At 52.7% G+C, this 26,803-nt stretch overlaps 1 protein-coding gene across 3 annotated transcripts in view; it reads right to left on the bottom strand.

Annotated features, from left to right (window-relative positions):
* Window positions 1-26,803, bottom strand: part of LOC139750997 (protein O-linked-mannose beta-1,2-N-acetylglucosaminyltransferase 1-like) — a 444,536-nt gene that overhangs the window by 179,856 nt on the left and 237,877 nt on the right. For all 3 annotated transcript variants that reach the window (XM_071666033.1, XM_071666032.1, XM_071666035.1), the window contains exon 2: window positions 9,709-9,946. The gene's annotated coding sequence lies outside the window, so the exon portion shown is untranslated. The remainder of the gene's footprint in view (window positions 1-9,708; window positions 9,947-26,803) is intronic.

Below are 26,803 nucleotides of genomic sequence, written 5' to 3'. Positions count from 1 at the left end.
AGGGGGGGAATAAATAAGAGGAGAAAAAATGTGAAAATATATATATAAATCAGCCTTATCTTCCCGTTTTCTTATTATGGTGAGGCGGGGGAAAAAAGAAATATCAATACTTAGAAAACGGAAGAATGGGGGAAAAAGTATTTTTTTTTTTTTAAGACTTCAATATTCCCTGCTTCACTAGCGACGGTACGATCCTTAGGTACGACGGTACGATCCTTATGTGAGACGGTACGATCCTTAAGTACGAGGGTCGACCCTTATGTGAGCGTAGACCCTTAAAGTACGGGACGTCCTTATGTGGCGGTACAAATCTTAAGTACAGGTCGACCCTTAATTTACGACGGTAATCTTAATTCGGGGTCGACCTTAAGTACGACGGTACGATCTTAAGTAGGGGACGGTAGATCCTTATGTGGACGGTCGACCCTTTAAGTACGACGGACACCCTTGGGTCGACGGTACGATCCTTAAGTACGACGGTCGATTTATGGAGGGGTTTCGACCCTTAAGTCGACGGTACGATCCTTATGTGAGACGGTCTCTTAAGTACGAGGGTTTTTACGCCTTAAAGACGACGGTACGCCCCTTAATACGACGGTACGATCCTTATGTGGACGGTACGCCCTAAGTACGCTACGATCCTTAAGTCGACGGTACGTCCAAGTACGACGGTACGATCCTTAAGTAGGGACGGTACGATCCTTTTGAGCCCGGTACGATCTTAAGTACGACGGTACGATCCTTAAGTACGACGTACGATCCTAATGTGAGACGGTACGATCCTTAAGTACGACGGTACGATCCTTAAGTACGACGGTACGATCCTTAAGTACGACGGTACATCCTTAAGTACGACGGTCGATCCTTAATTTACGACGGTACGATCCTTAAGTACGACGGTACGACCCTTTAAAGTACGACGGTACGATCCTTATGTGAGACGGTACGATCCTTAAGTACGACGGTACGATCCTTAAGTACAACGGTACGATCCTTAAGTACAACGGTACGATCCTTAAGTACAACGGTACGATCCTTAAGTACAACGGTACGATCCTTAAGTACAAAGGTACGATCCTTAAGTACGACGGTACGATCCTATTTGAGACGGTACGATCCTTAAGTACGACGGTACGATCCTTAAGTACGACGGTACGATCCTTAAGTACGACGGTACGACCTTAAGTACGACGGTTACGATCCTTAGGTAACGACGGTACGATCCTTATGTGAGACGGTACGATCCTTAAGTACGACGGTACGATCCTTAAGTACGACGGTACGATCCTTAAGTACGACGGTACGATCCTTAAGTACGACGGTACGATCCTTATGTGAGACGGTACGATCCTTAAGTACGACGGTACGATCCTTAAGTACGACGGTACGATCCTTATGTGAGACGGTACGATCCTTAAGTACGACGGTACGATCCTTAAGTACGACGGTACGATCCTTAAGTACGACGGTACGATCCTTAAGTACGACGGTACGATCCTTAAGTACGACGGTACGATCCTTAGGTACGACGGTACGATCCTTATGTGAGACGGTACGATCCTTAAGTACGACGGTACGATCCTTAAGTACGACGGTACGATCCTTAAGTACGACGGTACGATCCTTAAGTACGACGGTACGATCCTTATGTGAGACGGTACGATCCTTAAGTACGACGGTACGATCCTTAAGTACGACGGTACGATCCTTAAGTACGACGGTACGATCCTTAAGTACGACGGTACGATCCTTAAGTACGACGGTACGATCCTTATGTGAGACGGTACGATCCTTAAGTACGACGGTACGATCCTTAAGTACGACGGTACGATCCTTAAGTACGACGGTACGATCCTTAAGTACGACGGTACGATCCTTAAGTACGACGGTACGATCCTTAAGTACGACGGTACGATCCTTAGGTACGACGGTACGATCCTTAAGTACGACGGTACGATCCTTAAGTACGACGGTACGATCCTTAAGTACGACGGTACGATCCTTAAGTACGACGGTACGATCCTTAAGTACGACGGTACGATCCTTAAGTACGACGGTACGATCCTTAAGTACGACGGTACGATCCTTAGGTACGACGGTACGATCCTTAAGTACGACGGTACGATCCTTAAGTACGACGGTACGATCCTTAAGTACGACGGTACGATCCTTAAGTACGACGGTACGATCCTTAAGTACGACGGTACGATCCTTAAGTACGACGGTACGATCCTTAAGTACGACGGTACGATCCTTAAGTACGACGGTACGATCCTTAAGTACGACGGTACGATCCTTAAGTACGACGGTACGATCCTTGAGCGTCACTGCCAAAGAGATGGCACTGCCCTGCTTTACTGCCAGAGTAGTGACACTGACCCTCCATCACTGCCATAGTGACACTGCCAGGAGTGAGGGCACTGCCCCTCTGTCACTGCCAGAGTGGACACTGCCCCTCCGTCACTGTCAGAAGTGAGGGCTCTGACCCTCCGTCGCTGCCAGAGTGAGGACACTACCCCCCTCCCCTCCGTCACTGCCAGACGTGAGGACACTACCCCTCCGTTACTGCCAGACGTGAGGACACTACCCCTCCGTTACTGCCAGACGTGAGGACACTACCCCCCCTCCGTCACTGCCAGACGTGAGGACACTACCCCCCCCTCCGTCACTGCCAGACGTGAGGACACTACCCCTCCGTTACTGCCAGATGTGAGGACACTACCCCCCAACCGTCACTGCCAGACGTGAGGACACTACACCCCCCCCCTCCGTCACTGCCAGACGTGAAGGGTACCGCCCCTCTGTCACTGCCAGACGTGAAGGGTACCGCCCCTCTGTCACTGCCAGACATGAGGACACTACCCCTTCCGTCACTGCCACACGCGAGGGGTACCGCCCGTCCGTCACTGCCAGACATGAGGGGTACCGCCCCTCCGTCACTGCTAGACGTGAGGACACTACTACCCCTCCGTCACTGCCAGACGTGAGGGCACTGGCGCACACCATCACCCAGGCTTGGCAGTGACGTCCCGAATATCTGCTCTGGCGAGGCGGGGGGGGCAATATAGCTGATGATCAATGCACACATGACACACGAATATCTGTCCTTCCTCAATATACTGTACTGTGTGTGTGTGTGTGTGTGTGTTACCGGGCTCCGCCTGCTCGAGGCTACAACGCCAGCGAACACTCGCCTTTATATCGAGGTGGTGCCCCTGTGTCTCGCTTACTACGGACGGACACAGAAGACGACGCAGCACAGATATGCAGTGATATCACCGTCCGTGTTTCACTGTCGACCTCGGCATTTCACCGCTGGCTCACACGCCTCCTGACGTCCACGCTGCTGGCGCTCACACCAGCTGACGTCCACACTGCTGGCGCTTACAGCTGCTGACGCTCACTTCCTGCTGGCGCTCACAGATGCTGACGTTCACAGTTGATGCCTCTTCTCTTCTCTCTCTCTCTCTCTCTCTCTCTGCTGACACCCTACTGCTGACGGCTTGTTTGCTGACGCCCCCGCGGCCGGGCTTCCTGCTGCTGACGTTGCGCTCCTCGTCTTATGCAACGACTGGCGAACCAACTTCTCTCTCTCTCTCTCTCCCTCCCTCCACTCCGACGTATCTGGTTTCCATGATAATAGGAACCTCTCACTCACTCACTCACACTCTCACACCACAAACAAACACGAGAGAGAGAGAGAGAGAGAGAGAGAGAGAGAGAGAGAGAGAGAGAGAGAGAGAGAGAGAGAGAGGCGTGTACACGTATGGAGTTCAGTAGCCTTCGGGGGTACAACAACAGGCTTTTAAAAACAGGGCAATCAGAAGCTAAATAAGAGATAGGAAGCTAAATAAGTCATCAGAAGCTAAAACTGAGACATCAGAAGCTAAATAAGAGATAGGAAGCTAAATACGTCGTCAGAAGCTAAAACGGAGACATCGGAATCTAAACAAGACATCAGAAGCTAAACGACACCAGAAGCTAAAACAGAGACATCAGAAGCTCTACGACACCAGAAGCTAAAACAGAGACATCAGAAGCTCTACGACACCAGAAGCTAAAACAGAGACACCAGAAGCTAAAACAGAGACAAAGGAATTAGAATCTCCTTCCCCGTATAGCACACACACTTGATAGTGATTAGCATTGCTGACCATGAGTCACCACCATGGGCTAGTCTATGGGCCGGACCCGTATGGGTTCGAATCCCTCATGGGCGTGGCCCGCGCGCCGTTGGCCTACACCCAACCCAGGTGTTCCTCCTTCTTTCCAGGCTGGTCGATATAAGGTGTACTTGGCTTAGGCTGGTGGCGTCTGCACACACACACACACACACACACACACACACACACACACACACACACCTTCTCTGAGAGGTGTCCAACACTTTTTATTCTACGAGAAAATTACGCGAATCGACAGATTTCTGACACTGACGAAGATTGACGACTGGAAACCTACAGGCCCGGATGTGTGGAGAGGAGGAGGAGGAGGAGGAGGTGGTGTGAAGGGTGGGTGGAGGGCAGCTGGATGAGGGAGGAGGAGGAGAGATGGTGGAGGTGGAGAGGTGGAGGGGTGGAGGCAGGAGACGGTGGTGGGGGTGGGTGAAGGACAAAGTTCTTCGGTGATCCTGGGCCGCAAGTCCCCGCGATCAATAAGATGACACTTAACGACTTCTATAAAATTTGTTTGACACTTATAATCACTTGACACACACACACACACACACACACACACACACACACACATATATAGTGTGGGTGAGAGAGCAGGAGAGGGTGTGTGAAATGGTTCAGTCACATGGAGAGAATGTGCGAAGAGTGATTGACAAAGAGGATACATGTGTCAGAGGTGGAGGGAACGAGGAGAAGCGGGAGACCAGACTGGAGGTGGAAGGATGGAGTGAAAAATAATCATTAGCGATCGGGGCCTGACCATATAGGAGGGTGAAAGGCGTGCACGGGAGAGAGTGAATTGGAAAAATGTGGTATACAGGGGTCGACGTGCTGTCAATGGACAGAACCAGGGCATGTGAAGCGTCCGGGGTAAACCATGGAGAGGTCTGTTGGGGGTGCCTGGTTGATGATAGAGAGCTGTGGTTTCCGCGCATTACACATGACAGCCAGAGAATGGATGAATTCTGCCTTTCTTCGTCTGATCCTGGCGCTAACGCGAGAAACGGCGATCAAGTGTGTGTGTGTGTGTGTGTGTGTGTGTGTGTGTGTGTGTGTGTGTGTGTGTGTAAGTCTCCTCACACGCACATGACCTTCTAATCTCATCGCAACACCCTAATATGCCAAACGCAGCAGCAAAACACGCAACACTAGCTCACACAAACCACAACCCAGCCTCACCCTCAGGTTAAACAGCAAGTCTTGCATCCCTAAAGATGTCGTCCCCTCTCTAAACCAACCTCCATGACAGACGTAAACCCCACCTGCCCCCCTTGCTCCCACCACCCTTGAATGACCCACCGCTCTCCATCCACATCAACAAAACACTGACCGCACTAGACATCACGTACAACACACACAAACACACACACACACACCCACCCACACACACACATGACATTCACTCTCCACATCACAAACACGAACACAAAAGGCCCCTCAGCTGGCGTTCTTACGTGCCCAGCTTCTTCTGTGATGGTGGGGGAGAATGAGAGAGAGAGAGAGAGAGAGAGAGAGAGAGAGAGAGAGAGAGAGAGAGAGAGAGAGAGAGAGAGAGAGAGGCGGCAGGAGACAACGGGCGATAACACGATGTTTTACCGAGTAAATACAAGAGGTAATGTTTAGCTCTTGGGAGGAAGAAAGTGGTGCAGGATTAGGTGTGGTGACGGGTTCTTTTTCTTTCAGCACACGGCTCCTGTGGGGACAAGGAGGGTGGGTGTCAGAGGTGTAGGGGGGGACAAGCCTTCCCAGAGGAGACGTTGCTGGGAGACCCCGAGTCTCGTGTTGCTTCTCCTGGGGTTGTGGAAGGCGCTGCAGAAGTTCTGAGTTATTGGTAGGTGGGTGGAAGGGCAGCCACTCGCTCCGGGGGTGAAGGGCAGCCACTCGCTCCGGGGGTTCTATCCTGCGCCCTGCACAAGAGCAGTGATCAAAAGTCCCGCAAGTCTAGCCATGTCCTACGGGAGGGCGGTGTGGGTGTGTGTTCCTCCTCGAGGTGGTGGCAGGGAGGAGCTGCTGCTGCTGCTGCTACTGTTGCTGTCCAAGGGAGCCCATGGGTGCTATGGCACCACAGAACCCCTGTTGGATTGTGATGAGCCAGGAGTCGCCTGGCGGACGTGTCCAGGCATAAGTAGCGTCGCGGGAGCCGCCAGCCATAGTGGGTGGACTGGTCGACCAACAGATCACTTCACTGGTGCACAAGGCATCTAGGAGGCCAGCTTGGTCGGCCACGCCGATGGTGTTAATTGTGTGGGTATGGGCGCTGTCTCGTCATCCACCCCCGTCGAACGTAAAATGTAACAGAGTCACCAAACTTCGCAAAACATGGCACCCCAGAACAATCACCAGCTACAAAACAACCACAAACAAGCAATACTTACACAACAACAATACAAACAGTGAAGGGGCCGCCAAGGACCCTTTTCACCAAGGGGTCCTGGGGGCCACAGATAATCCTGTGATCCCTACAATCCAGGGGCTCCTGCAATTCCAAAGATGCGCTACACCCAGCTGCAGGGACAAGGTGAACTCCTACGTTATCACATTCTCCTCTATCTAATTAGACCTTTGAACTATATAAATCCATGAAATATACACTTCTTCTAACTCGGACTGTCGTATTCATCACAATCATTACGTACAATTCATAACAATATGTTTGCCACTGCCAAACTTTTAACATAAAATCAAATGATACATAAAAATGCCGAAATGATACCTGAAGTTTTGGTCTAAGGAGCATTAAGGACAGACAGGAAACTCCAGAGTTATGTTCCTAATGTATTCACCGGCAACTCAACTGGTTGCGGGTTCTCCTCAACAGATGTCGCCCGTGTTCTGCAAGCTTCGTCTGTTTATACACCAACTGGGAGAGAGAGAGAGAGAGAGAGAGAGAGAGAGAGAGAGAGAGAGAGAGAGAGAGAGAGAGAGAGAGAGAGAGAGAGAGAGAGACATACATCACACACTGCAGTGCTTGCTACGTGAAGTCTACAGGGAGTGAAGGAGACGCGAGCCTAACCTTCAGGGATCAATTACGTCTACAAATATCGACATGATTACCAGAATATCACCCAGTGAAGATCTAAATGATTACCAGAATATCACCAAGTAAATATCGACATGATTACCAGAATATCACCAAGTGAATATCGACATGATTACCAGAATATCACCCACTGAAGATCGACTTAACATTTATCTACCTTGGACAAAGGAGGGTGAAGGGGTCGGCCATCGCTAACCCGTGGTCCACGTCGCCAAATCGTCCACTGTAGCCATGCCTCATCGGTCGCTGGCCGTAAAACCAAACAACAATAAACAAACCAACAATAAAACAAACCAACAAACAACCTTACCTCAGAGGTGGTGGTGTGAGGCAGCACTAAACCGAGAGGTAATGATGAAAGACAATGGCCAACCTAAGTACACACGGAGCAAGCAAGAACCGGGAGAGAGAGAGAAAAAAAAATATATATGAATTACACGAAACCTGACTGAACTTCAGGTGATCTTTGGCAGAGAAGGACTCTTAAAAATCGAGAGTAGAGAGTAGAGAGAGAGAGAGTGAGAGAGAGAGAGAGAGTAGAGAGTAGAGAGAGAGAGAGAGAGAGAGAGAGAGAGAGAGAGAGAGAGAGAGAATCCACAAAAAATTCCACGAAAATTCACAGCTTTCCGCCCCCGTGCCAAACCCTCGTCCCAGTTATTTCCCATCTTCCTCCGGGTATAAGGTTTGAGAGGGAGATAAATATAGTCACCTATATATACGGCTTGTGGGCCCTCGAGGACACTGGCTCATCCGACTTATACGTGCCCCCGACGCTGGAAATGAACCCCGGGGGGAGCACGCCGGCCGCCCGCCCGCGGGCGCCTGACGCCCCCTCCAAAGATTCCGCCAAAGACTCCCAAATGACCATTGTCTCTCCCTCCCTCTCTCTCTACCTATCACCTCCCTCCACGTCGTCCCTCAGGTCTCAAAAAATGCCCGCTCAGACAGATGGCGTTCGTATGGTGGTATCCGGCACATCTCCCTCCCAGACGTTTCATCTCGTTTTTGAGTTTTACCTTCTTATGTATAGTATTGTCTTGGGCCGCGTCGCGTCTCCTCCGCTCCAGTAGATCTCATTAATAATAGTCCAGTGTCCCTTGCTAGATGTCCTCGCCCCCCCCACCTCCCTCCCTCTCCCTCGAGTGGGAGGTGGGGGGGGGGGGGAAGAGAGGCTTTAAGCATACGATTCTGAGGACGAGAGAGAGAGAGAGAGAGAGAGAGAGAGAGAGAGAGAGAGAGAGAGAGAGAGAGAGAGAGAGTAGGCCTACAACCCCTCGCTCTAAGACCAATGCATTCATCTCCCTCACCACGTCGTCCATAAACAGATTAAACAACCACGCTGATATACATCCAAGGTGGCAGACCTACCTTCACCGGGAACCACTCACCCTCCTCCCATCCTACTCGCACATTTTACCTTCCGCTAATGATAAAAAAAAAAAAAAATATCTAAGAAGTTAGCAATTTTCTATTTACCACATACGTTCGAATTAACCTTGACAAGCCCTCTGTGTCAAATCCTGTCACACACACACACACACACACACACACACACACACACACACACACACTTTCTCCAGATATCAAAAAAAAAAAAAACCCCACACACAATTCACTCCTTCTGTCCAATCATACATCACACACACCACATTCTCCAAACCGCAAACATTACTTCTTACAACCAGATTAACTTAATTAAATACAAGAATTCACAAGAGAAGAGGGGGGGGGGGAGAGGACCCACGCCCACACAGCCCCCCCAATCCACAACAGGGTGTGTGTGGGGGGGGGGGGGGGAGGGGGGGTGCGCCTGCTTGACAACAGCGACAGATAGAACTGTCTTGACCCAAAGAAAAAAAACGTGCAGTTAACGAGAGTTACCAGAACGCATCGGCAAACAAGGCCATCAGAGGAGGGAGGTGGTGGTTGTGCTGGTGGTAAACACACACACACACACACACACACCAGACGTGACTTGAGAAACTGATCCCCTCCCTCCCTCCCCCCCTTAAGTCCAGACAAGACGCCCCCCCCACCCACCACTCAACCCACCCCTTCACCCCTCCCACCAGCACGCCACATTCGTCCACCAGGAAACATCTGACAATCCCCCACACAGATCCCCATCCCACCTCCTCCTCCTCCTCCAACTCCCACTGACAACCCCATCCATTGACAACCCCATCCACTGACAACCCCATCCATTGACAACCCCATCCACTGACAACCCCATCCATTGCAATATAATCCGTGAGAGAAATTCGCCAATGAATTACATTTTTTCCGTGTTTTTGCCACAAACTGATGAAGAAGAAGACGAAGAAGAAGAAGAAGAAGAAGAAGAAGAAGAAGATGATGATGAAGAAGAATTATATACGAAATTACCCTACTCACATTACCCATCTCTCCCATTCCCCCTTCCCCTTTATCACTGCCCCATTCCCCCGGTACACTACATGATACTGGTGGCCATATTGGCTGGTAAAGTCTCACCTGGCGATCGGATGTGGTTGTTGGGGCCCAGCTGTGTGGTTGGTGGGCCCAGCTGTGTGGTTGGAGGGCCCAATTGTGATTGGAGGGCCCCAGCTGTGTGGTTGGTGGGGCCCAGCTGTGTGGTTGGTAGGCCCCAGTTGTGGTTGGAGGGGCCCAAGCTGTTTGGTTGGTAGGCCCCAGTTGTGGTTGGAGGGGCCCTTGCTGTGTGGTTGGTTGGCCCAGCTGTGTGGTTGGCAACCTGCAAAAGAGGAAAAGAAAAGGCATTTGAGAACACCACCACAAGATCATCAATTCTTTAAATCATATTTAGTAACCTGTTCATGGCGGCGGTACGACCCTTGAGCACGACGGTACGACCCTTGAGCACGACGGTACAACCCTCGAGCACGACGGTAAGACCCTTGAGCACGAAGGTGCGACCCTTGAGCACGACGGTACGACCCTTGAGCACGACGGTACGACCCTTGAGAACGAAGGTGCGACCCTTGAGCATGACGGTACGACCCTTAAGCACGACGGTACGACCCTTGAGCACGACGGTACGACCCCTGGCTATCATGTTGTGGACCTCTGTACTTCCTCTGCCAGGTCTGGACAAAGGCCCAGACCCTATAGGTCGTACCGTCGTGTGCAAGGGTCGTATCCGTCACGCTCACTCAGGGATCTTCCCGTCACACTCAACGGGTCGTCCCGTCATACTGGCTCACGGGTCGTCCCGTCACGCTCAATGGCTTTAAGAAAGGTATCCCGCGTTTTCTTCGTCATGTGAGCCATGGAAAACGCGCCGAAGACAAAAAAAAAAAAAAAAAAAAGAATAAGTAAAAAAAAAAAGAAAAAGAAAACGGTTTGGAGGTGCACGACTGATCGTGTGGTATGCGCTTGGGAGGGGGGGGGGACTGGGGGGACGACAGGAGCGACAGAGCTGTTGTCACACCGTCTGTATGTCGTCCCCACAGAGAGAGAGAGAGAGAGAGAGAGAGAGAGAGAGAGAGAGAGAGAGAGAGAGAGAGTCGTGGGCTTAGGGTATGGGATGTGATGGGAGCTAGCGATCGGGACCAGGTCCTCCCACATGGGGGACACGACCTACCAGACACAGATGGTCCCACTACCACAACCACTACCACAACTACCACAACTACCACGACCAGCAACCACGCACACTACTACAACCTCCCACAACCCAATACCCTCATTAATTAACAACTTCCCAGGTCACATAAATCAACACACACACACACACACACACACACACACGCATACAAACACACACACACACACACACACACACACACACACACACACACACACACACACACACGCATACAAACACACACACACACACACACACACACACACACACACACACACACACACACACACACATTTCCACTGCTATTCCACCCTCCTGCCGGCCAAGTCTCGAACCGAGACTGAGGAGGAGCGAACCCCGCGACACAACATACGAAGTGTCGCCTCCTGACATCCGGGTGGCTGACGGCGACGGCGGCGGGGGGGGGGGGGGTGAGTGTCAGCTCTCTCTGACGCTCGAGGAAGACCGGGGAGGGAGGAGGAGGAGGGGGGGGGCTGCTGTAATGGCCTGACAGATAGTCTTAAGCAAACAGCTACACTGTCACAACCAGACGAGGCAGTTGGCAACCCACCATTATCAAGGCTTCGTGTGTGTGTGTGTGTGTGTGTGTGTGTGTGTCCCTCCCTCATACTGGAGCAATGCTGATGATAATAATAATAATAATAATAATAATAATAACAATAATAATAATAATAATAATAATAATAATAATAATAATGATAATAGCAGCAATGAGAGAGAGAGAGAGAGAGAGAGAGAGAGAGAGAGAGAGAGAGAGAGAGAGAGAGAGAGAGAGAGAGAGGGCAGGCAAGCAAGAAGGGCGTTCGAGCGTCTATGCGTCCGTCCGTCCGTCTACGACATAGCTAAATCCCTCAAATGAATAGGGGTCGTAAATGGGTTCTTACATCCACACTGTCATCCACGGACGGGCGGGGCCAAAGAGGATAAGTCAGGATAGAGAGGATAGTACGCTGAGGGAGGGGGGAGAGGGGGGAGGGAGGTTAGAGTAGTCCTTGACTGAGAGAGAGAGAGAGAGAGAGAGAGAGAGAGAGAGAGAGAGAGAGAGAGGGGGGGGGGGAGAGGAGTCAGAGGAGAGGGGGGGGGATTCGGGGGGGGGGGGTGAGATCCGCGTCCGTTCCATCTTTAGCTCTCGTCTACAAACTACAAAACTACCGAATGGTCCAAGGGAAACAACCCTCCCCCACCTTCATATTTCCACACGAACGACAGCCCGTTAAGACGCCGGTGTGTGTGTGTGTGTGTGTGTGTGTGTGTTCGAAGAGCATTGGCGAAACCGTGGACGCCGAAGTCTGGGCCGCGGCCAGCGTCCGGGACGTCGGCGATGGTAAACAAGGAGGACCGACCGTCCGTCAATTTCCGGATAATCGCTCATACGTCCGTCCGGGGGTCGGCGCCATGCACGCGCACGCACGCACGTACGCACGCGCGCGCGCAAACGCATGACTCATACGAGCCAGAACATGAATCTCCTGGACTATACAAACACGAAGACCTATCTATCTATCTATCTATCTATCTATCTATCTATCTATCTGGGGATAGGGGAGAAAGAATACTTGCCACGTATTCCCTGCGTGTCGTAGAAGGCGACTAAAAGGGGAAGGGAGCGGGGCGGGCTGGAAATCCTCCCCTCTCATCTTTTTTTTCTTTTTTTTTCAAAAGAAGGAACAGAGAAGGGGGCCAGGTGAGGATATTCCCTCAAAGGCCCAGTCCTCTGTTCTTAACGCTACCTCGCTAATGCGGGAAATGGCGAATAGTATGAAATAAAAAAAAAAAAAAAAAAAAATATATATATATATATATATATATATATATATATATATATATATATATATATATATATATATATATACAGAGAGAGAGAGAGAGAGAGAGAGAGAGAGAGAGAGAGAGAGAGAGAGAGAGAGAGAGAGAGAGAGAGAGAGAGCTTCTGGATCGAATTACCCCTTGTGCCCTAAGTCTCCTTTTGACTCAAAAGTCCAGAACAACCTGTCCCCCATTTTCTATCACGCTACGTCCTCAATCCTTCTTACCCGGGGTCCCCAATAGGGCATCCTGATCCCAATCCCTCCAGCCTTAAAAAAACAAGGCCCCTCCCTAATCCCTGGGCTTCGCGACCACTCCCTAAATCAGGGGGTCCCTATTATCTCGCCCCATCTCGCCCCACGGGGGCGCCCCGAAGTCCCCCAGCTTTGTGCCGAAGGTCCGAAAAACGCCTTAGGGAAAGGGAGGAGTGGGAGGGGGGGGCCAGCTGGTCCCTCACCTTCTGCTCCCACTCCTCCCTATCTCTCCCCCCCCCCCATCCCTAAATTTTACCTCCCTCCCCTCCCCCTCTCTCCCCTTCCCGTCTCCCCGCCGCCCCCGGTCGCTGACTGGTCTCCCCCTCCCCCTCCCCCTCCCCCCGGCGGAGTAATCAAGGTGGGTTGACAGCCTCACCCAGGAAGGGGGGGAGGGAGGGGGGGGAGGGAGGGGGGAAGAAGGGGGGAGGGGGAAGGGGGAGGAAGAGTGACGTGTGGCTTCAGTCGGTTACGGGTGGGGGGGGGGGGGCAGACCGAAGCCACCCCTACCCTTTCCCCTACAGCCGCCGCCGCCGCCTGCCGCTGACGTCAGTGCCGCCGGGGTGCCGCTGGCTGGCCGCACGCACCAACCCCCCCCCCCTCCATCTGGGCGGCCCGCGGCAGTTTTTGCCGCGGGCCGCTAAAGAGAGACCCAATGATAGTCGCATTTCACAACGACGGGAAATCACAGGATTCAATTAGCGAGACGCGCTCGCCGGCCGTCATAACTCTTTCCCTAGACCATTGTGGTCACGTCCAGGTGAGGGAGGGGGGGGGGGAGGAGTGGGGACCGACCTACAGGGACCGGGGGGGGGGGGGATGGTGGGGACCTAAACGGCCGGGGTTGGGGAATGGGGACCAAAAGTGCCCGGTAGGGGAATGGGGATCTATAGGGCCGAGTAGGGGAATGGGGATCTACAGAGCCGGGTGGGGAATGGGGACCGACAGGGCCGGGTAGGGGAATGGGGACCTACAGAGCCGGGTAGGGGAATGGGGATCTATAGTGCCGGGTAGGGGAATGGGGACCTACAGAGCCGGATGGGGAATGGGGACCTACAGAGCCGGGTATGGGAATGGGAACTTACACTGGGGACCATGGGCGTCCACTCCAGGATAAGACATCAACAAAGTCGCCCTCTTGTCAACACAACATCCATCAATTCAACCCATGTCTCCCTCTCTCCCATCTCCCACCCATCACCTCCCGTATCATCAACGTACAACAATCTCCCCCTGAAACACCCCACACCACACACCCCACACCTCCCCCAGCAACCAGCACCTCCACCCACCTCCCCAGATATTGATGGCTTCAAGCCCTCCTGGGGACACATCAACGCCAGCCACCACGCCAACATCAACTGTGTGACGTTGAAAACGCCACATCAACACACCTGCCAAACATCAACAAAGGAAGGTACGACCCTTGAACACGACGGTACGACCCTTGAACACGACGGCACGACCCTTGAGTACGATTATGACCTCGTCTTTGACCTGACCTTCATGGGTCACATCATACACTTTGCGTCATCAATACCCACGGGTCGTACGTACAGTCGTGCTCGAGGAGGCAAAGGAACTTGACAGTTTGGCCAGCACACCACACGACCTCCTGAACTTTACGTGACGAGGATGATACGAACTTGGGCAAGTGACGTGTGCCTAAGTTACCAGATGGGACGCCACCTGTACGACCAAGATGGGTACTAAACTCGTCCCCATCATAGGGGGACACCCACACGCACTTAGACCGCTCGCCATCCCTTCAGACATCCGGCCCACTCCTTCCTCCACCTGTGCCTGGCACCCTCCACTAGTGGGTGGTACCCTCCACTAGTGGGTGGCACACTCCACTAGTGGGTGGTACCCTCCACTAGTGGCTGGTACCCTCCACAAGTGGCTGGCACCCTCCACCAATACCTGGTACCCTCGAATAGTGGCTGGTACCCTCCACTAGTGGCTGGTACCCTCCACTAGTGGGTGGCACCCTCCACTAGTGGCTGGTACCCTCCACTAGTGGCTGGTACCCGCCACCAATACCTGGCACCCTCCATCAATGCCTGGCACCCTCCATTAGTTGGTGGTGCCCTCCACCAATGCCTGGCACCCTCCACTAGTGGCTGGTACCCTCCACTAGTGGCTGGTACCCTCCACTAATACCTGGCACCCTCAATCAATGCCTGGCACCCTCCATTAGTTGGTGCTGCCCTCCACCAATGCCTGGCACCCTCCACTAGTGGCTGGTACCCTCCACTAGTGGCTGGTACCCTCCATCAATACCTGGCACCCTCCATCAATGCCTGGCACCCTCCATTAGTTGGTGGTGCCCTCCACCAATGCCTGGCACCCTCCACTAGTGGCTGGTACCCTCCACTAGTGGCTGGTACCCTCCACCAATACCTGGCACCCTCCATCAATGCCTGGCACCCTCCACTAGTGGCTGGTACCCTCCACTAGTGGCTGGTACCCTCCACCAATACCTGGCACCCTCTTCGAAACCCAGAAAACCCTGGGGAGTCCAAGTGGCACCCCTTCGTCAGAACACATCCTGGAGGCTGTGCCACAACACGGGGGGCAGGAGCGCCGCAGGTTGGCACTGGCGCCTCCGTGCCACCAGTGCCCTAGGCGGCGACAGTGCCACCAGTGCCCTGGGCGGCGACAGTGCCACCAGTGCCCTGGGCGGCGACAGTGCCACCAGTGCCCTGGGCGGGGACAGTGCCACCAGTGCCCTGGGCGGCGACAGTGCCACCAGTGCCCTGGGCGGGGACAGTGCCATCAGTGCCCTGGGCGGGGACAGTGCCACCAGTGCCCTGGGCGGGGACAGTGCCACTTGTACAACATGGCGTCGCATTTGGTTGGTCAGTGTCATCCATTAAATATATAGACACTATCGTTACCGGTCCACTCTATGGTGGAGTTGGTGGGTGAGGGTAAGAGGTGTATTGGATGTGTGTGTGTGTGTGTGTGTGTGTGTGTAAGGGGTGATGGTGTAAGGGAGGCAGTGAGTGAGGGGGGAATTGTTGTTGTTGTTGTTGTTTTGACCATTTAAACCCCCCCCCTTAAGGGAGGGGGTATTAACCCGTGTCCCCCAATGCCTAAATCTCCCTTTGTTTACCCACGCTCCCTCGCCTCTTTCAGCCTCGCTTTTCGTCCCCCTCCCCCTCTCGTCCCCCCCCTTCCCCTCCCCCTCACAACACGACCCTCCCCCCCTTTTTTAAAAATGGCCAACCCCGGAGAAACGACCACCACAGTGCTCTCACCAACGACCACTCCGACGACAACCCCATTGAAGTACGACCTCACCGTGACCTTCACAACGACCACTCCCCCCTTCCCCCCCACCTCAACTCTCACCTCCCCCCCCCCCTCTCTCTCTCTCTCTCTCTCTCTCTCTCTCTCTCTCTCTCGTCCCCTGCAACCCACCTTCCTTCCCCTCTCGCGACTCCAAGCTCTGCCCACCCCCTGACCATGAGCCCACCCCACCCCAACCCACCCCCCTCATCCCACGTGTCAGGTGGCGCACCCAACCATTAATTAAGTGATGGTGTGTGTGGGGGGGGGATGGGGTTGGTGGGGGGTCGGTTAGGTGTGGGTCTTTAGGTGTAGGGGGGGATGGGGGAGGTAGGTGTGAGGAGGGGTGGGAGTGGGAAGAGGGAAAGAATTCTTCTTTTCTCTCTTTTTTTTTGCCCCTCAACCCCCACGCCCCCCATGCACGTCTAGTTAACCCCCCTCCCCCTCCCCCCCCACCCCTCAACCTTCTCGTACATAATAAACACGGCCTCTGTAGCGGGGGGGGGGGGGGGGAAGGGGAGGCCGGCGCTTATAGAGCCGACAATCACACACTCACACAATGGCCTCGTAGACCTTCGTGCGTCTACTTCTACAACAACCCATATGAGAGAGAGAGAGAGAGAGAGAGAGAGAGAGAGAGAGAGAGAGAGAGAGAGAGAGAGAGAGAGAGAGAGAGAGAGAGAGAGAGAGAAATGAATAAATAACCCTTTTTTTTTATATAGGAAATACGCTTTCAAAAAAAAAAAGGCAATTTCCAACCCCCCCCCCCACACACACACACCCTTCCCTCCCCCACACACACACCCTTCCCCCCCCCACCCCTAGTTAACCGCATCAGTTCCCAGTTCGTAAAGACAAGTTAACCGAATTGTCCCTCTCTCTGTCTCTCTCCCTTCCCTACAATAATAAAAAAAAAAAAATACGAATTCTATTTTCTTTTACGGGCAATTCGTGCGGTAGGTGTCCGAGCTGGACCAATTCGTGTGGCGGGAGGCCGAAGTAAGAGAGATATTCGTGTGGTAAACCGTCCAGTACTATGTACTATTCGTGTGGTAAGCCGTCCCGAAGAAAAAAAACTGTATGCAATTCGTGTGGTAGCCAGCCGTTCGTGTAGTAGTCGAACGAAACATGAGACACGACGATTCGTGTGGCGGCCAGACGGACGGACGGACGGACGGACGGACGGGTGCCCAGACTTTGGGGCAAATCAACGTCGCACACGTCATTCGTTGAGGCAATTCGTGTGTGTGTGTGTGTGTGTGTGTGTGTGTGTGTGTGTGTGTGTGTGTGTGTGTGTAGGAGGAGGAGGAGGAGGAGGAGGAAGCGGAGGAGGAGGAGGAGGAGGGAGGAGGCGTTGCTGCAGAACATCATGATGCCTGCCCTCGACCCTCCCTCCCTCCTTCCCCTGACGTAGAGAGCCAATTAACCAGACACTCATGACGGACTCATGCATGAGCACGACTCACCCATACGACACAAAGGAGTACTCACTCATCATACGTGAGTACGACACACAGACGTCCACAGACGATCAGGAGGGGACCTTCACCCTAGTGGTTACGCCCCCTCTGCAAGCACAGACCTCCACAGACCTCCACAGACCTCCACAGACGACCCCAGACAAACCCACTTCAAAGCGATGCTTCCCTTACAAGCCGGAGCCGCGTCGCTGGGAACCTAAGAACTGGCGACGTTTGCGAGTTTATGGCTCAACTGGAAAGGGGGCACTGGAAAAACAATGGTCCCTCCTTCCCCCTTCTAACACCCCAGCCTCTTCCCTCCGTACGCCCCCCTTCTCTCTCACCTCCCTCCCTCCCTCCCTTCCGCCAAGGAGGGAGGGTGGGAGAGATTTTCTTTTTTTCCCTCACCCTTCCTCCAGTTAACCCCTGCCTCACACCACCCCAGGAAACTGGGGGAGTGCAGGCCTGGCTGGGGGCGGAGGAGAAGGGGGAAGGAGGCTATAAAAATTTTATGGGGGGGTCGGGAGCTGGGGGGGTGAGATGGGAAGTGAAAAGCGTCAAAGTTTGTCAGATATTAGCAAAGTCTGGCCAGCGGGTGCAGCTTACGGGGTGGCCATAGCTGTGGCCCGGGGAGGGGCGCGGACCACCCTACTACCCTCGAGAGGCGCGGACCACCCTGCCCTGGAGAGGAACACGCCCACCCTGCCCTCGAGAGGAACACGCCCACCCCGCCCTCGAGAGGAACACGCCCACCCTGCCCTCGAGAGGAACACGCCCACCCTGCCCCTTGAGTTCGATGACTTAAAACTTGAGTACGACCACTTAACCCCTTCAGTATGACCATTTAACCCCTTGAGTACGACCACTTAACCCCTTGAGTACGACCACTTAACCCCTTCAGTACGACCACTTAACCCCTTCAGTACGACCACTTAACCACTTGAGTACGACCACTTAACCACTTGAGTACGACCACTTAAGCACTTGAGTAGGACGACCTCAATCACCTCTCCTTACGGTTAAGTGGTCGTCCACAATGGGGATAAGTCGTCTCTCAGTCACCGCATCTGTACCACACCTCGCCACACACTGGCCTCACACCACACCACAACACACCACACACTGGCCTCACACCACACCACACCACACACTGGCCTCACACCACACCACAACACACCACACCTCGCCACACACTGGCCTCACACCACACCACAACACACCACACACTGGCCTCACACCACACCACACCACACACTGGCCTCACACCACACCACAACACACCACACCTCGCCACACACTGGCCTCACACCACACCACAACACACCACACACTGGCCTCACACCACACCACACCACACACTGGCCTCACACCACACCACAACACACACTGGCCTCACACCACACCACACTGGCCTCACACCACACTACACTGGCCTCACACCACACCACACCACACTGGCCTCACACCACACTACACCACACACCACACCACACCACATACTGGCCTCACACCACACCACACACTGGCCTCACACCACACCACACTGGCCTCACACCACACCACACTGGCCTCACACCACACACTGGCCTCACACCACACCACACCACACACCACACCACACACTGGCCTCACACCACAACACACCACATATACTAAAGTTAAAAAAAACATTCAGCTCAGTTTAACTAAAAACAGGAAAAAAAAGGTGTGGTCGATGGCATAGCGGACGTGAGAGTAGCAAGCGTGGGGGTGGAGAGGGTTTCACGCCTTACACACACACACACACACACACACACACACACACACACACACACACACCCACAGGGTGGGTGGTGCCGGCACGCTTCACCGCCCACCCTAGCCCACCCTAATTCCTCCCTGAGCCCTGCCTACACCCAGGGCACCACCACCGTACCAGCAGCCACGGCTGATCACGTCCGGCACCCCCCCTCCCCCCAGGGGGGAGGGGGGGAGGGAGGGCCTGCCAGCCATAAGGGCGTACGAGACCTGGTCCTTCAGCTGTAAACAGACGTAAGGTCAAGGGACGATGTGCTGGACCTATGCCCCCCCCCCCTTGACCTTTGCTGGACCTGACCACGTGACCCTGCTGGACCTGACCACCAGACCCTGCTGGACCTGACCCCCTTGGTCCTGCTAAACCTAACCCTTGACCATGATGGACCTGACCCCTGACCCTGCTGGACCTGACCTCCTGCTAGGTACGGCTCTCTGACCTTGCCCGACCTGACCCCCTGACCCTATTAGATACGACCCTCTACCCCTGCTAGACCTGACCCCATGACCCTGCTAGACTTAACCCCTGACCCTACCGGACCTAACAACACCTGACCCTCCCCTGCTATCCCTCCAGGTGAATCAGGTGCAAAGACTCGAACCCCCCCCCCCCCCAAGTACCTGTATGGAAGCCAGTCTCGTCTCGAGATCTCGCTCCTAGTTGGCCCACACGCCCTAGAGACCAAGGAGGGGGGGGGGGGTCTCTAGGGCGTGCGAATTCTCGACGACTGGGATGTTATAATACAGGAGGCGAGGACCTGGCGCAGGCCCCCTAGGTGGTGTTGCCTAGAGGGGGAGGGAAGGTGGTCCGCGGGCGGTGCCAAAAACAGACTGATGGATCACTGTGTCTGACCAGACCCGTGTGTGTGTGTGTGTGTGTGTGTGTGTGTGTGTGTGTGTAGAGGGGGAAGGGGGGAGGGAGAAGATGGTCTGCAAGATCGCGCCTGAAACAGACCGGCGGATCAGATACCTTGGAGAATGAGTCGAGCGGGAGTCGAACGGGAGTCGAAAGTCGAGGACATGTTAGAAATCACAGGCCCCTTCCAGCAAGGCGAGGAGAAAACCCACCATTAAACACATATGTCTACTTCACAAAACATCAATATTAACAATATATTAAGATGAATCGTCCCTTCTGTAACACATCGGAATCACTCTAACTATACAGAGTGAATGAACTACACTACACAGTTGTGTCTCCCATGTTTCACATTACGTGTTCATCTACACCAGACACACTGTACTGTATTTGATCTCCTTTTTGAACTATTATCACACGCACACATAGGCTTACATACACCTACATGTGGACGCTGACTCACGTCACACAAACATACATACTAAAAAATGGAATCAAGGTTCCATTATCTTAATCGTATACATACATACATACATACATACATACGTATACAGGGCACTTCAGATCCGTATCTTTATTATGGAGAGAGAGAGAGAGAGAGAGAGAGAGAGAGAGAGAGAGAGAGAGAGAGAGAGAGAGAGAGAGAGAGAGAGAGAGAGAGAGAATTCCAGTTAGATAGTATTGGTGACGGATACATGACTACAGGCGGGTGGCAGCACTGGCAGTACAGCGGGTACAGTAAATACAACGATACAGGGAGGATGTAGGGGGTGTAAGGGCTATCCCTGGGCCATCCACTTCTGCCCCGCTCCGTCCACATTAACCCACTTCATCCACTCGGCTGTGTTCCCTTTTTATCCCACACGGAGACGGAGACGACCCCCCGACCCCTCTCTGACCTCATCAAATATATCCCCCCATTTACCAACACTCCATTTTCTTATGTATTATTCTCCTCCTCCACCACCTCCTTCCCCTCCACCCGACCCCTTCCTCCTCACCCCGGGGTTTTGAGCCGGGCGACCAACCCAACCTCCTCCCCACGTCCACAAGAGATACAGGGAATGAAGATGATTTTAATAGCGAAGACGAGAAGCGTTCAAGAGATGGGGCCCCCCCACCACGAGCGTAAAACTCCCTCCCCGTATAGTACAAGAGATGGGGCACCCACCAGTGTACATCTCCCTCCCCCGTACAGTACAAGAGACGGGGCCCCCACCAGTGTACATCTCCCTCCCCCGTACAGTAAAAGAGACGGGGCCCCCACCAGTGTACATCTCCCTCCCCCGTACTGTACCAACGGGTAATTACATTTCCAAACATTTGTTCACGGACGGTTTACACGGGTCAATCCCCCACTTTTAAACAGCAGACTTTCGTCCTTACCGCCATAAATCCAAGTACTCAAAGCAGTTTAAGCAACATGGGTGTAAGCCACAATTACCTGCTACATGTACTGGAGGACTATGTAAGACAAGATAAAATCGTCGATGCTTTCACTAAACCACTTTTTTACTTTACACTTAACAAACTAGTGTCTTGAGCTCCCTTGCCACTTTTTTTTTTTTAAATATTTTTTCTTCCTCTTCGCCTTCGAAAAAAGCCTTTTTGTGTTAGAAAAAAAAATATATATATTCATTTTTATTTGATGGCAAACTTGGCCCGCTTACATGTTTCTATGCGGAAAAGTTTTCTAGTTTTCTACGCGTTCGTGAGCAGGTCTCATTACTGAGGGGGGGTGGGTCTGTCTTCTCACAGGTCCCGCGTAGCGCTGACACTCCCACACCATCCTTGACATGGGGGGGAGGGAGGGAGGGAGGAGGGAGGAGGAGGGAGGGAGGGAGGGAGCCCCTTTTCTTACCAATGTTACTGAAGCCTCGACCCGTGTGGGTCATCCTTGGAATAGGGTCTCTTTTTTCCGATGCCCTCAATGAGATTCCCCCCCCCCCCCGGCCTTCTTTGGACCATCCTCGAGAGGAGGTCTTCCTTAAGGTCCCTTTCTTAAGGTAGACCATCCCCCCCCCCCCCCCTGCTCCCCTGTCCCAAGGAGAAAATCCTAAGGGTGGTGGAGAGGTGAGGGGAAGGAAGGGGTGGTCCTTTTGCAGACGTCTTCCTCCTTAGCGAAGACTAGCCACCGGACCATCCTTGGTCTTTTCCCTCAGAGACCTCCTCGTCCGTGGCGAACCCACTGGACCCACCAATAAGGATGGCTTCTACACGCTAAGGACTCGCCCTACACATCTACAACCATCCCTCACCTCGAAGACCTGGCCCTCCTCGACCAGTGTCGTAAAAGATACGTCACGCGCACCCTTTATCGAAGATCTACGACAGAGAACCAAACCCCCCGTTCTTAAGTGAACACTCCCTTCCCGTCTATAACAACGTAAGCCTACGGCAGCACTGTTCAACGTCCAGTTCACCTTCATACGGAAACTTATCATAAATGTGCATCTTATTATAGGCAACACTTCGTATCTGCCTCTGATGTTCAACGTCCAGTTCACCTTCGTACCGATGCCTGGGACGACCCCCATCCCTCCTTTTTAAATGATTCTTGTATCATTCCTGGCATCACTTCGTATCTCCCGACCAGGGAAAACGAAAGTCGACCATCCCCTCCTCACCTCCCTTACCCTCCCTCCTTCCCTCAACAATGACACAAACTCACTCACTTTTTCTCTCTCTCCCTCCTCCTTCCTCCCCCATCATCATCGCTACACCACCACCACTCCTCCCGCTCCATGTGTCAAGTGGGCCCAGCATTCGTCCCATCACTGAGCCACTGGCTCCTCGCCTACCCTCCCTCCCTTCCCCCTTCCCCCATCCCCTTCGCCATTAGAGACGCCACATTTTTGCCCACCAACCGCTTCAATTTTTGCCCACTTGAATCCTCGTCTTGCGCCCTACGGACCCCCCCGCCAGGTACTCCAATGTCATAACCCAGCTAATTGCCCGGGCCCCAGTTTTACGGCCGACCTGATGTTAATGAACTTTCTCACGAACGTAAGATAAAAAAAAAAAAGAGAAAAAAAATGACACGGATCATCCTACCTGCCTCTCGCATGCCAGCCAGCAGATGGACCATCTCACAGCCTCTTAAAAACCCCCTCGTAAGGTGTCTTGCACCCCTGGTAAGACGTCTTCAACTACTGGTAAGACGTCTTTTAACTCCTCACACGGCATCTTTCACCCCCAGGTAGAGTATCTCGAACCCCTGTAAGGCGTCTTTGGCTCCTTGTAAGGCGTCCTCAATTCCAGATAAGGTGTCTTGTGTCTCAATTCCTGGAACAGCCTCTTCAACCCCCGGCAAGACGTCTTCAACCCCTGGTAAGCCGTCTTCAGCCCCTGGTAAGGCGTCTTCAGCCCCTGGTAAGGCGTTTTCAGCCCCTGGTAAGGCGTTTTCAGCCCCTGGTAAGACGTTTTCAGCCCCTGGTAAGGCGTTTTCAGCCCCTGGTAAGGCGTTTTCAGCCCCTGGTAAGGCGCCTTCAACTCCACCACACACATGGCACCTCATCCATCTCCTCCTCCTGGAAGGTCCTCATCCAGACAAACACAAGAACCACAGCTGGTCCCACAGAGGCCGCAGCTGGTCCCACAGAGGCCGCAGCTGGTCCCACAGAGGCCGCAGCTGGTCCCAGAGAGGCTGCAGCTGGTCCCTCAGAGGCCGCAGCTGGTCCCTCAGAGGCCACAGCTGGTTCCTCAGAGACCACAGCTGGTCCCACAGAGGCCGCAGTGCACTCCCTCCCTCCCAACAAGGCCGAAGCTCTGAACAATGCTAAAAGCAGGTCTTGTAAGCTCTTCTCTCCCTCGCCCCTCCCCCAGAGAGGGAGCGTCTCTGCTCTATCTAACCTCCGCCAGCCACTTCGCTGTGGGGGGGAGTCCCCCCCAGTGGTTCTTACAAAGGAAGCCGCAGCAACTTCTGCAGGAACGCTGGCCAATAAACCCAACACCTCGGAGCTCTGGTCGGCGGTCGTGCTACACTCTTGATCGAACAACAAAAAACAACAACAAAAAAGGGTCGAACAACAAAAAACAACAAAAAAAAGGACTTTTTTTCTGCGTTTGTTTTTTTTCTTTGTCTCACACCACAACAAACAAAGTAGTCTAGTACGATTTCTTATAATTCTTTAATTACAACAAAAAAAGGACTTTTTTCTGCGTTTGTTTTTTTTCTTTGTCTCACACCACAACAAACAAAGTAGTCTAGTACGATTTCTTATAATTCTTTATCATTTCTTTTTTTATATATATATTTGACTTTCTTCTGTAGCGACATTAATCTCTCATACGATTGGGTCAACAACATTTCCAGGATTCGGAAGAGAGTTATAAAATCCTTGGCAATTGATCACCGAAGACTGATTCTTGTGGTCCAGTCGAAGACTGATTCTTGTGGTCCAGTCCAAGACGGATTCTTGTGGTCCAGTCGAAGACTGATTCTTGTGGTCCAGTTGAAGACTGATTCTTGTGGTCCAGTCGAAGACTGATTCTGGTGGTCCAGTTGAAGACTGATTCTTGTGGTCCAGTCGAAGACTGATTCTTGTGGTCCAGTTGAAGACGGATTCTTGTGGTCCAGTCGAAGACTGATTCTGGTGGTCCAGTTGAAGACTGATTCTTGTGGTCCAGTTGAAGACTGATTCTTGTGGTCCAGTTGAAGACGGATTCTTGTGGTCCAGTCGAAGACTGATTCTTGTGGTCCAGTCGAAGACTGATTCTTGTGGTCCAGTTGAAGACTGATTCTTGTGGTCCAGTCAGACAGGGAGACAACACTAGAAACACCGACACCAAACGAGAGATTGTCTTTGCTTCACATCACCACCGCGCCTTCCCCAATCACCCAAAACCAATCAAATGGTCCGAAAAAAAGGGGCCTCAATTCGTAAAACACATGGATACACACAGACCACACAGACCCGACGCCCAAGCGAGGTGGCCCGGCCCTTAAAACACCCCGCAGGGCTTCAAGATCCTGCAGGAGTGGTGATAACACCGTCTTACGAGGCAGCAGACCTGCCCTTTCCAGGAACTTTTCCTCTTCCCTGGAAGAGGCCTAAGGGAAGGGGCGCCAGCCACGCCTGGGGTCATCCGACGCGAGAGGGATGAGACCCCCCCAACAGACCTGGACCTCCTGAAGGGGGCCTTTTTGCGAGAACGTGCCCCACCATCTGCTCTTCGACCTGGAAGACCACAGTCCTGGAACTCTCTGTCTTTCCAGAAGATACGGCAAAACAAGAACAACAATAACACGCCACTGTGCAGGAGAAGCGAACAACACTCTCTGGAAGGAGGGGAATCTTACAGTTTCAAGTAGGGATTCACATCGTCCCACTCCATACTCTGCCGCACTTGGTCCCACTCCATAATCTGGTGTACTTGGTCCCACTCCATAATCTGGTGTACTTGGTCCCACTCCATAATCTGGCGCACTTGGTCCCACTCCATAAACTAAGTGACATCGTCCCACTCCATAATCTGGCTCACTTGTCCCCCACTCCAAATCAAATCGCCCCACTCTTTGCAAAATCTAGTCACCTCTCTCTCTCTCTCTCTCTCTCTCTCTCTCTCTCTCTCTCTCTCTCTCTCTCTCTCTCTCTCTCTCCATAAACTGGTGCACTGACCCATTATATGACCAGATCAATTAAGAAAGAAACAACAACTGACTCCATCATGAACCACAGCCTAACGGGTTCCCTCACACTCCACACACACACACACACACACACACACACACACACACACACACACACTTTACAATTAACTTTGAAAACTAGGGACCAAAAAAAAGGGGTGTTACACACACACACACACACACACACACACACACACACACACACTTTACAATTAACTTTGAAAACTATGGACCAAAAAAAGGGGTGGTACACACACACACACACACACACACACACACACACACACACACACACACACTTTACAATTAACTTTGAAAACTATGGACCAAAAAAAAGGGGTGGTACACACATACACACACACACACTCCACACACACACACACACACACACTTTACAATTAACTTTGAAAACTATGGACCAAAAAAAAGGGGTGGTACACACACACACAGACACACACACACACACACACACACACACACACACACACACACACAAAGCCTTGTGTGACTGATAACTGGGCCATCTGGCGCCGCCGGTATGAATCACATGAAAAAAAGGCATTTCAATAAGACTCTACCAATGATTCAGGACTGGAAACTTTATGGGGAAACCTGAATGATTTATATAAGGCTCGGTCCAGGCTTATGAATTGTGTTGAATGGCAGAAGAAGAGAGAGAGAGAGAGAGAGAGAGAGAGAGAGAGAGAGAGAGAGAGAGAGAGAGAGAGAGAGAGAGAGAGAGAGAGAGACAAAAGGCGTCCCCCAGGATGTGTGTTTTTTTCCCCCATAATCTACATGGACCTAAAATTTCTCTCTCTCTCTCTCTCTCTCTCTCTCTCTCTCTCTCTCTCTCTCTCTCTCTCTCTCTCTCTATCCCGTCCGATTTGA

The sequence above is a fragment of the Panulirus ornatus genome, chromosome 10 (assembly GCF_036320965.1).
Source record: "Panulirus ornatus isolate Po-2019 chromosome 10, ASM3632096v1, whole genome shotgun sequence".
Classification (NCBI taxonomy): domain Eukaryota; kingdom Metazoa; phylum Arthropoda; class Malacostraca; order Decapoda; family Palinuridae; genus Panulirus; species Panulirus ornatus.
This window is presented reverse-complemented; position numbering and strand designations above follow the sequence as displayed.